The sequence below is a fragment of the Ruditapes philippinarum genome, unplaced genomic scaffold (genome assembly GCF_026571515.1).
Source record: "Ruditapes philippinarum isolate M1 unplaced genomic scaffold, ASM2657151v2 ctg10032_1_1_1_1, whole genome shotgun sequence".
Lineage (NCBI taxonomy): Eukaryota > Metazoa > Mollusca > Bivalvia > Venerida > Veneridae > Ruditapes > Ruditapes philippinarum.
The window spans coordinates 18,694-31,204 of NW_026852499.1; the positions used below are offsets into that span (position 1 = coordinate 18,694).

At 32.5% G+C, this 12,511-nt stretch overlaps 4 non-coding genes across 4 annotated transcripts; 2 read left to right on the plus strand and 2 right to left on the minus strand.

Annotated features, from left to right (window-relative positions):
• Positions 1-4,717: 4,717 nt before the first annotated feature.
• On the minus strand, positions 4,718-4,789 carry Trnaq-cug (transfer RNA glutamine (anticodon CUG)). The gene has a single exon. It is a non-coding gene; the product is annotated as a tRNA-Gln (tRNA).
• A 395-nt stretch (positions 4,790-5,184) lies between these two features.
• Trnag-ucc (transfer RNA glycine (anticodon UCC)) lies at positions 5,185-5,255 on the minus strand. The gene has a single exon. It is a non-coding gene; the product is annotated as a tRNA-Gly (tRNA).
• Positions 5,256-9,800: 4,545 nt separating this feature from the next.
• Trnaq-cug (transfer RNA glutamine (anticodon CUG)) lies at positions 9,801-9,872 on the plus strand. The gene has a single exon. It is a non-coding gene; the product is annotated as a tRNA-Gln (tRNA).
• A 256-nt stretch (positions 9,873-10,128) lies between these two features.
• Positions 10,129-10,200, plus strand: Trnaq-cug (transfer RNA glutamine (anticodon CUG)). The gene has a single exon. It is a non-coding gene; the product is annotated as a tRNA-Gln (tRNA).
• Positions 10,201-12,511: the final 2,311 nt, after the last annotated feature.

A 12,511-nucleotide genomic window follows, 5' to 3' on the forward strand; every position in this document is an offset into this window, starting at 1 on the left:
ATGTTCTTCCATTTCGAATGACATGTCATTTTCTTAAAAATGAAGCAAGTTCTTTACATTCGACATTGTCAGTGAGATATACAGGTAAAGAATTATTCAATATAAATTTCATTATTGAACTGTCTCAAGCAGGTACCAATATTGAAAGTTATCAACTTACAATGTTCAGGGTATTCCAAAGTGTTTCTGGAGTATTGTAAAAACAGTGCATACTCACATTCTGTTTTCTTTCTTGCATATGTACTCAGCCCCTGCTATTCTTACCTCACACTATATACAACCAATGTTATTCAATATGTGTTTACTTTCCGTAAAGAAAGTAACAATTCCTTCATAAGATCAGCTCCAAATGGTGCGTTTTCCCAAGAGCAAATTTGGAGTCACAGTTTTTTACATTTCTATGCAAAAACTTTCTTCAGCATATTTGATCTTCCTATATAACAAATTTGAGTATTCAGGTTTTGACAATCTTTGCAAAATTTGCTTCTACATATTCCTTCTTGTATGACAAATTTGGAGTACTCACGCGGGTTTTGACATTTTTATGCAAAACTTGCTCCAACATATTCCATCTTACTTATAACAAATTTGAAGAACTCAGGTTTGGATATATATTGCAAAAATTGCTCTAGCATATTCACTTTTATATAGATAACTAATGTGTAGTGCACGGTTTTGACATTTTATGCAAAACTAGCTCCAGCATATTCCGTCTTATATAACAAATGTGGAGTACAAAGTTCTTGACATTTCTATGCAAAACTAGCTCCAGCATCTTCCCTCTTATATAACAAATGTGGAGTACAAAGTTTTTGACATTTCCATGCAAAACTAGCTCCAGCATATTCCCTCTTATACAACAAATTTGGAATACATAGTTCTTGACATTTCTATGCAAAACTAGCTCCAGCATATTCCCTCTTATATAACAAATTTGGAGTACACAGTTCTTGACATTTCTATGCAAAACTAGCTCCAGCATATTCCATCTTATATAATAAATTTGGAGTACACAGTTCTTGACATTTTTATGCAAAACTTGCTCCAAAATATTTCCTCTTATGTAACAAATTTGGAGTACACAGTTCTTGACATTTCACAGTTCTTGACATTTTTATGCAAAACTAGCTCCAAATATTCCCTCTTATGTAACAAATTTGGAGTACACAACTTTTGACATTTCTAGATAAAACTTACTGCAGAATATTTCTCTTATATAAAACCATTTTTGTGTGCAAATACAATCTCTACAATACGCACAAAACAGCAAAACTGAAAATGTTGCAGGCTTGGTTTGAATGAGCCTGTTCAAGGATGATACTGTAAAATGCAAGTTAATGTTCATCCGCCCAAAGCATGTTAAAGATATACTATACTCATCTGATAGTAAAATATTTTTATTGAAATCTATGTATTTCTTTCTCAATATGTCTAATTTTAATAAAAGAATGTACTGTGTGTGGGAAGCTGCATATCCTATTACAGGTTAAGTAAAGTTGACCCTTTCTAATAAGAAAAAAAACTGTTTGTTTTGTTGTTTTTTTGTTGTTGTTGTTTTTTTTATTTATTTTTTTTTTTTTTTTTTTTTTTTTTTTTTTTTGTTGACACTATACATTCTTATTTGCCTATGAATTGTGTATAGTTTTAGACATAAGATATCTTAAAAATGTATATTTTATATTTAAAAAGAGACTGTGTAGCAATTATCAAAATTTAAAAATACAAAATTGGAGCATATTATATCTTTAAATCAAATAATTGTTATTTTAACTTATCATATAGTTACCCAACTAAACACAATTGGTATCATAGAATTATATTTTGTGAGTAAGAGCTGATATTTTCTTATATCAAGTAAGATTTAAAACAGTGAGATACTAGATAGAATAAGAGTCTTATTAATTATAAGCTGTGACATGTGCATTTCGTTTGCCTAAGAAACATGAATTTGGTATGTTCGCGGCTCAAGAAATTAAATTGTTAAACAGTATATTATTAATTCTATGTCTTGTTAACTTCAAGTTAAAGCAATATTGTCTTTGTTGTTGTAGTAGTAGTTGTAGCATAAAACTTGGGAGGTCAATCATCTGTGTTGCAGATGGCCAAGGCTTCATACTGTTGTCCATCATTCCATGATGACGAAACAGATTTTCCTAATCTGTTGCAGAGTTAATATTGGACCTACTGTCCGCAAACTCTAGACTTTCCAATTTCTGTTGCAGAGTTATATTGGACCTACTGTCCGCAAACTCTGGGGTCGTCGCAGTACGCCTCAGTACCTACTGTACTGGTTATAGCGACTGTTGGGCTTCTTGAAAAGTGAAATTCCCTACTGGAACTAAACACTTTGCCCCTTCTTGTAGCCATCCATGTGGAAAATATAAATAGATAATCAAACAAAAGCAGAAGACAATTGTTATATCCAAAACATTGTCACTTTAAATCAAACTTCAAACAAATCCGGTATTTAATCCATTTTACAAAGTTATTACGTAATTGTACTACTCCATTTAACAAGAATAATTGAATAAATCCTAACTCTAATAATAACACATAAACTCATAAATTAAGAGAAATTAACTGCGGCCACTCTGATAGGATACTTTTAGCGTTCTGCTTGGTCATCTGATAAGATCATATGTTCATCTCATTAACCCTAGGTGGTCCAGTGCAGTAGAAATGTATATACTTACACACTTACAGATTAGAACATACTACTAAATAAAACAAAGAAAATGAACTTGTTGATGTGTAATCCTTAATGATTGTGTCGTGAAGTAATACTTATCGGTTAAACATTTATCATTTCAAATAATGACCGACAAATGTTTCTTGATTTTGTAAATTTATGTGGGCTTCTTGTGCAAGTGTCAGTCAACAAGTGAAATCAGGTGAAATACGAATTATAAGAACAAGTAAATATTATGTCTTTCTTGGTGAAATTAATTTATTTGTCATTGTCGGTGCCCTTTACTTTTCAAACTTAGGCGAGACTGGTTCTAATAGATTAAGGCGTCACTACTGATGTTTTCTTGTCATTAGTAGCAGTCTAACACGCAGATAACAAGATGAAGTTAATGTAGGTCAACGTGAAATTATACCATATATAAGTAATTATATTTTATATTGAAATACGATCATATAAAACTTCACTATCTTTAGAGAAATAAAGATAAGTGGTTTAGATTCCTTAACAAATGATAGAGTATAACGCTAGATAATGAGACTAACTTTTTTCAAATATTGGCTTTCTATACGGGTCTAGACATCTTGATCACTGAACCGACGATGGCTTAAGCAAATCTAAAACGAGATCTTGCGTGAGTTCTTGACGTTACTTCAATCAAAACAATGACGTCGTAAAATTTCGCGATATACGAGCATTCAATTATTTCATTGCGGACAATATCCTGATACTGAATATTTAACAGACCCGACTTTTATTTGTCTTTAATTGGAAAAGTTGTTCTTAAGGTTTCTTTTTGAATAGTTTATTGGTTAGCATTATTTCCTGTTTTCACTTTTCATCAGTTAAACATTAATGAAGCTTTCATCTTACATTGATTTTCATAGGCGATACGTTTTGAATCGTTTCTTTAATCATGATCTTTTATTTTCATCTATTTGTTCGAGAGACGTCTTTATTTCTTTCTTCCATATGTGACTCTTAATCTATTGTTATCTGGAGACATTTTATAGACGTATAAAGTAATGTTAGCCCGAGCTTGTTATTTTCAGTAATTATTACAATTAAGGATTGATGTACCGATATGCATTGTCAACTCCCTACCCACAAAAATTGCACTGTCTATATTACACCATGACATGCAGCAAATCTTAAATGAGATCCCGCGTGAGTTCGTTTCGTTAATTTTATCAGCGATACGTTATCAATCGCCTCATTAACCATGATCTTTTAGTTTCGGTTTCGATTTTTTTCCAATACACGCCCATCTTACTTTTATCAAAACTGACTCTTAATAAATAGTTGTCCAGATTCACTATAAAGAAGTATATATAAATATCAATAATGGGTTCATTTACTTGAACAATGGCTACAATTAACGCCTAGGAATTGATATATTTATTGTCGACGCTCCACCCAACAATGGCATATATATCGGATGTTTTGTCTAGTTAGGCTGTATTTGTAAAACCGTATGTTGTAGTATTGCTCTACAAGTTTGTATGATGTGTCCAAAGTGAACACGAAATCTGTTGCCGTTATTTGGTTCTCTTATTCTCTTATTTTCTTCAGAAACTTTTTTTTTGCTTCAAATATCTCAGATTAGAATTGTATTTTGTTCCTTTAACAACCGAGTGTAGAACAAAAGCCCTCACGGACAAAAGGTCAAAAAGTGACAAGGCGGACAAAAGCCCTCCCGTGAAAATGACAGGGCGGACAAAAGCCCTCCCTTCAAAATGACTTGGCGGACAAAAGCCCATCCGTGAAAATAATAGGGCGGACAAAAGCACTCCCGCAGCAAATACATATGTGTACGTTGAATAGTTTATATTTTCTTTTCAATGCACTCAGGATAAATCGTAATTATGAATATATTTTTTCCATTGGCATAAGCGTATTTGTATGAGCTTGAGCACATTCCTGAGAGGCATCTGAATAATCCATTTTCACGGGAGGGCTTTTGTCCGCCTTGTCATTTTTTGACGGGAGGGCTTTTGTCCGTTTCCCAAAACAAACATCGCATTAAAAAATTGGTTCCACCGAGATTTGAACTCGGATCGCAGGATTCAGAGTCCTGAGTGCTAACCATTACACCATGGAACCATGTGATCTCCTACTTATGTAAAGTATATCGTAGGTATCTCTTTATTTAAACAAACATGCAAAGCGAATCGTAAAAAATTATGACAGAAGCCAATAAAAAATAAATAAACAAACAAACAAATAAATGAATGAATAGATAAGTAAATGAATAAATAAAAGAATAAATAGATAAATAAATAAAATAATGACAATTACAAATAACATATGGATAATCGGACATCTTAATAAGTAAACTATGACGGACAGGTCGGACGCTATAATGAAAAATAACAAGCCGGGAAGTCGGAAAACAGAATGAATTATAACATGCCGGATATAAATCAAACATGTGTATTGTTGTTTTGTTGTTCAAAATATAACTTCCTCTCAACAATAAAATAAATGTAAAAAATGTAAGGTTCCACCGAGATTTGAACTCGGATCCAGGATTGGAAGTCCTGAGTGCTAACCATTACACCATGGAACCATGTCTTTCTGTCGACAATGTAAAGTATATGAATATCTATTATTATGGTTACTAAGACTTAAACACAAGACACTAGAATGACATGTACTAGAATGGAAAAAACATGTCAGATAGCCGGGCACTTGTTTAACGTGTAATTAAGACGTCACTATAATGGGAAAAAACATGTCAGATAGTCGGGCACTTGTTTTACGTGCAATAAAAACGTCACTAGAATAGGAAATGACATACCAGATAGTCGGGCACTAGAGTAACATGTAATAAAGACGTACACTAGAATGGGAATTAAAACATGTCAGATAGTCGGGCACTAGTTTAACGTGTAAGAAAGGCGTACACTAGAATGGGGAAATAAACTGCCAGATAGTCGGGCACAATAATAACATGTAATAAAGACTTGCACTAGAATGGGAAATAACATGCCAGATAGTCGGGCTTTGTATAACATGTAATTAAGACGTCACTAGAATGGGAAAAAACATGTCAGTCGGACACTAGAATAACATGTTATAAAGAACTTCACTAGAATGGAAAAACATGTCAGTAGTCGGGTACTAGAATAGCATGCAATTACGACGTCACTAAACGAATCTCACGCGAATTCGTTTTGTTTATTTCAAAATCAAAACAAGGACGTCGTAAAATTTTTGATAAATGAGCATTTAATAACTAATATATTACATTGCAATAAACGCATAGTGGGTTCGATTAGTTATTGTCTATAGAAAAAAAAATGATTCTTAACATTCATTTATTTGTTTAAATAATTCATTTGTTAGTGTTCCTCTTTAGTTACATTTTTCTTCAGTAAAACATTAATGAACGCTTTCATCTTACATTGATTGTTATCGGCGATACGTTTGCAATCGTCTCATTAACTGTGATCTTTTATTTCCGGTTTCGATTTTACCAATACACGTTCGCCTTCCTTTTATTAAAATTGACTCTTAATAGATAGTTGTCCAGATTCACTATAAAGAAGTATATATAAACATCAATAATGGGTTCATTTACTTGAACAATGGCTACAATTAACGCCTAGGGATTGATATATTTATTGTCAACGCCCCACCAACAATGGCATATATATCGACGTATTGTTTAGTTTGGACAACGTATTTAGCGGTATTTGTCAAACTTTATGTTGTAGTATTCCTCTACAAATTTGTATGTGTCCCGCGTGAAAGCGAAATCTGTTGTCACAAGCTGGTTTTCGTTCCTAACTCATTATGCCTCAGAAATGAATAAATATTTGCTTCTATAGAAAGGTCAAAAATGAGTTTTATAACATTAAAACAATGTTTAAGAGCATGATAGATGCTGGTTACCTGAAAAGGTTGCGCTAAATGCAAAAAAATGTCATAAAAGTAGCAAACTGTTAACAAATTAGTATTTTGACTTCCATACAATATAAATGTAGAATTTACAAAAAAGCAGTAGAATAAGCCAGTTCAAGTAATTGGCACCTGGGAAACGTGATGGAAATAATAAAAAAAATACCACATATAAAAAAAAGTTCAAAACGGCAGAATTGAAAATGTAACAGGCTCTGTTTGATTGAGCATGTTCATGGACAGCACTAGAAAGTGCAAGTTACTGTCCACGCCCCCCTAGAACCGGTTTAAGCAGACTTCAACATTTAAACACGAAAATGTAGAAATTTTGAATTTAGAAATCATCCGCAGATATGTTTATACAGCGGTTATCATGGAACCTTTAATAAGACACGTTAGTGCTATTCAATGAAAAGCAGCGGTGTATGGTCCAAATAAAAGAAATGCGTGTCTATATACATGGAGATTATCTGACAAGCACGTGGCAAGAGGAGCTATTCTTTTTTAACATGGCAAGAATAGCTAAGATACGTTTTAGCATTTGTTACATTGACATTTTTAGATTACATGTTCTGACGAATTTATGCACTTTGACAAAACTTAATGTAATTTTGTTGTGAATAATGCTTCCGAGGGATCACTTTGTTTCCAGATTTTTATACTGCAGTGTTGTTATATTTTTTCTTGACCTTTGCGATCATTAATGCCAGCACTATTAAGTTTTGAGAATTGAGTACCGCTTATTCATTATCCCTCATGTACAGACTCAATCAAACCGAGTCTGCAATTTTCATGTAATTTTATTGTGATTGATGCTTCCAAGGGATCACTTTGTTTCCAAAATTTTAAAACAAAACAAGTTTCATTATTTAAGTGGAAATTGATTAAAGATTGTTTTAATATTTTTTACCTTGAACGAAATTTTGAGCCCATATGCTTTTTTATATTTCTCTACAACTTAAGCTTCTTAATCTTTCTTTTTATTTTCAAATTCCGGATATTTCCTGAATTTATGAATGCATTCTCCTTTTTGTTATTGTAATTTATTATTTCAACTAAAACATTGTAAAATGAAAAATAATCTTTCAGAAATGTGAATGTAAGACATGTACGTGTAAATACATGCAATTAGAGCCTAGATGAATGTGTTGATTTTTTTTCTTTTAATAAGGATTGGTTTAAACTCACTTTTATTACAGGGTTAACAATGTCATTATATAAATGTATTGTTTATTTTACATTTCAACATATTCTCATTGTTATAACAGTTAAAACTTCTCCAGATTGACAAACTGAGATAAAAAAAAAAAAGTCATTTATTGCTTAAATACTTATAGATTTAATTCACTTTTCGTGTTCATTTGCACACACGTTGGTAAATATTTGAATTAATGTAGAAATTGCAGTGACCATGAATAAGATAAATTTGATTTCATTTTAACACACATTCTCATTTCCTTATCTCCCAGCTATATTGTTGTGTTTATTTGATTAATGATTCACTCTCTTAGACAGATAATTGAAAATAATTGCATCGTCATCTTCTTCAAAGCGGTTGGTTTTAATAAGCCTTATGCTGAATTATTGTTGTTTGCTATGCCTGATATAAATGAAATATTTTGCCAGCCTTCCCTGCTTCAGTAATGTCTCCAACAGCTGTAAGTATAGGTTTTTTTATCGTGCTTGGGATTGAGAAAATTGTGATGATGACTATTGAAATATTTTGCTATCTTTCCTTTTTCCAATTCTGCCTTTAGGAGTTTCCGGTTTGGGTATCTTAGTTTTTTTCTATTGTGCTTTAAGTGGACAAGATTGTGATGATGATGTGGCGTTACCTATGTATTTATGTTAATGCTGTGCATTTTATTTTAGCATGTATACGTTCAGGTTTCTTGAACCAATTATTTGGCCTCTAAGTGCAGATCTGGACTAACATCACTGTCCATCAATCTTATATTTCACTTGTTAACGATACAATATCATTTAAAGCTAGTGACAAATAGCAGTCAAAGATTATGGCATTTACACAAATTAAAACGTGTATAACCACCTTGAATTGAAGCAATGGACATGATAAAGACATAGTTATTGAAGGTCTTTTAAAAAAACAGGCTTCAATTATCAAAGCACAGTTACATACTACATCTATCATCAGTCTTTGGAAGATGCTGTCAATTGTATTACTTTAGATCTAAAAGTATGCATATAAGTCGTTAAAGATTGGCTGAATTCAATCAATTACAAGCCATGGTGTAAATATAGACAATGCAGCATTTCGCGGCTTGGTATTGACAATACATATCGGTATATCACTTTATAGACTTTAATTACAATCATTTCACTGAAGTTAACCAGCTCGTTGCCGACATTTATACATACGTCCATAAAGTGTTTCGGGAAAACAATTTATAAGGAATCATATATGGGAGAAAGAAGTAAAGACGTATGGTGGATAGATCGAATTGGAAGATAAAAGATCGTGGTAACGAGACGATCGAACGAAAAGGTGTTGTCAATGAAAAGCAATGCCAGTTGTAAACGTTCATTCATGTTTTACTAATGAAAACTGTAAACAAGGAAGAATACTGTAACAAATAATAAATTTGTCTAAGACCCTTAAAATACTTTTTCATTTAAGTCAGATTTAAGTCGATGTGTTAAAATAACTGAATGTTCATTTATCGCGGAGTTTTAAGGCACCCTCCTTATTTTGATTTTGAAGAAAATGATACGAAATCACGAGAGATCAGTGATTAATCGGTCATTACTTGTTTATTATTATTTGAATCTTGAAATATTTTACTTTCCTTAAAATCTTATTACGTTTATTTTCAAGTCTGCTTTTCCTGAAATATTATGGCGAATCTGAAGACATACAGCTTTAAAGTAAAAAATAATTAAAATCACGTAAATGGGTAGTAAATCTGTTGTTAATTTGAGTCTATATGAGGTACGATGAGGCGCATTGTTATCAGCGTACGTTGTGATGAATGTAGGCAATACGAAATAAATTTGCCATTAGATGTACATGAAACGTTTCTTAGCCTGTATTTGTCTACAGTTCTAATTAAGAAAATACGGGGCCACCTTTGAAAATGTCCCAGAACTATTCTTTCCTTCTGTTTCAAATATTTACTTGTTTAATTTAGCATGTTTTCTCTGTCATCATAATGTCAGAAGTGGCGTTTAAAAACAGTACACTAAATCACATGGTTCCATGGTGTAATGGTTAGCACTCAGGACTCTGAATCCTGCGATCCGAGTTCAAATCTCGGTGGAACCTTACTTTTAATTTTTGAAGAAAAGTTTCATTGTGGGCGTTAAACCAATACACGTTCAATTTATATCTCTGGTGAGCATTTTTGCTAAAATTAAGCTTTACAATGTGATTTTTAAACGGACATATTACTTGTTAGATAAATCTGAATTTCTTATCTTGATTTTGATGAATCCCAATTAATACACTCTGTTTGTTATAAAACAATACCAAGTATATACTTCACATTCTTATATACTTCAGATGGTTTAAGGAATCACATGGTTCCATGGTGTAATGGTTAGCACTCAGGACTCTGAATCCTGCGATACGAGTTCAAATCTCGGTGGAACCTAACACTTTAATGTTGAAAAGTAGTTACATTGTAAACACCAAAACACACGTTCGATTAATATATTTTTATGAATTTGCTCAAATTAGACCATGATCCATACAATATTATTTATTTTCTTTTAATGGAAGTATTATTTAAAAAACGTTTTTGTTTTTCAAACTGCGTGTAAGTTTGCTCTAAATCTATGTTATACGTTATCTATTGTATTATTTTTACATGATTTTTTAATTTGATTATCAGTTTTTATTCTTTCAATATTTTGTTTCAGTTCATGCATTCTTGTGTCGATTTGTTTGTCTGTCTGTTTTAACTTTTGTTGTTTGTGTATCTTTTATTGGTTTGTGTGAGTCCATACGTACTTGTATGTGTAGTGTATGTGTACGGGTGTGACTGTATGTGTTCCTTAAAATGCTATGCTCATCTTTGAGTAAAACATTTTTATTGCAGAAATTTATTAAGATCTATAAAATTCTTACTGGATATTTCTTATTGAAATACAAGGACGTACAAACTATGTATTTGAATCTCTGTTCATTATTACGGCGGGTCCTTTTTTTTAAAAAACTGCCATTTTTAGCTCGACTATTCGATAAGAATAAGTAGAGCTATTGCAGTCACCCGAGCGTCGGCGTCGGCGTCGGCGTAACCACTTATGTTAAAGTTTTTGTAATAGTTTAAATATTTTCAAAGTCCATAGACATATGGCTTTGAAACTTTGCACACTTGTTCACTATCATGACCCCAACCTGTAAACAGGAGGAGGTAACTCTATCAAGCATTTTGACAGAATTATGCCCTTTTTTCGACTTAGAATTAACGTTAAAGTTTTTGTAATAGTTCAAATATTTTCAAAGTCCATTGACATATGGCTTTGAAACTTTGCACACTTGTTCACCATCATGACTCCAACCTGTAAACAGAAAGAGGTAACTCTATCAAGCATTTTGACAGAATTATGCCCCTTTTTTTCGAATTTACTTAAGTTAAAATTTAGTCCATAGTATGGCTTTGAAACTTTAACACTTGTTTTGTAAACAGGAGAGGTAACTCTATCAAGCATTTACAGAAATGCCCCTTTTTCGATTACGTTAAAGTTTTTGTAATAGTTCAAATATTTCAAATAGACATATGGCTTTGAAACTTTACACACTTGTTCACCATCATGACCCCAACCTGTAAACAGGAGGAGGTAACTCTATCAAGCATTTTGACAGAATTATGCCCCTTTTTTCGACTTAGAACTTACGTTAAAGTTTTTGTAATAGTTCAAATATTTTCAAAGTCCATTGACATATGGCTTTGAAACTTTACACACTTGTTTTACCATCATGACCCCAACCTGTAAACAGAAGGGAGGTAACTCTATCAAGCATTTTGACAGAATTATGCCCCTTTTCAAGCAGTTTTTGACAAGAATTACGGCTTTGAAACCACACTTTTTTCATGCCCAAACTGTAAACAGGAGAGTTTACGTGACAGAAAGTTTTTGTAATAGTTAAGTTTTTGTAATAGTTAATATTTTCAAAGTCCATTGACATATGGCTTTGAAACTTTGCACACTTGTTCACCATCATGACCCCAACCTGTAAACAGGAGGAGGTAACTCTATCAAGCATTTTGACAGAATTATGCCCCTTTTTCGACTTAGAATTAACGTTAAAGTTTTTGTAATAGTTCAAATATTTTCAAAGTCCATTGACATATGGCTTTGAAACTTTGCACACTTGTTCAACATCATGACCCCAACCTGTAAACAGGAGGAGGTAACTCTATCAAGCATTTTGACAGAATTATGCCCCTTTTTCGACTTAGAACTTACGTTAAAGTTTTTGTAATAGTTCAAATATTTTCAAAGTCCATTGACATATGGCTTTGAAACTTTACACACTTGTTTACCATCATGACCCAAACCTGTAAACAGAAGGGGGTAACTCTATCAAGCATTTTGACAGAAGTATGCCCCTTTTTCGACTTAGAATTTACGTTAAAGTTTTTGTAATAGTTCAAATATTTTCAAAGTCCATTGACATAAGGCTTTGAAACTTTACACACTTGTTTACCATCATGACCCCAACCTGGAAACAGGAGGAGGTAACTCTATCAAGCATTTTGACAGAATTATGCCCCTTTTTCGACTTAGAATTTACGTTAAAGGTTTTGTAATAGTTCAAATATTTTCAAAGTCAATTGACATATGGCTTTGAAACTTTGCACACTTGTTTACCATCATGACCCCAACCTGTAAACAGGAGGAGGTAACTCTATCAAGCATTTTGACAGAATTATGCCCCTTTTTCGACTTAGAATTTAT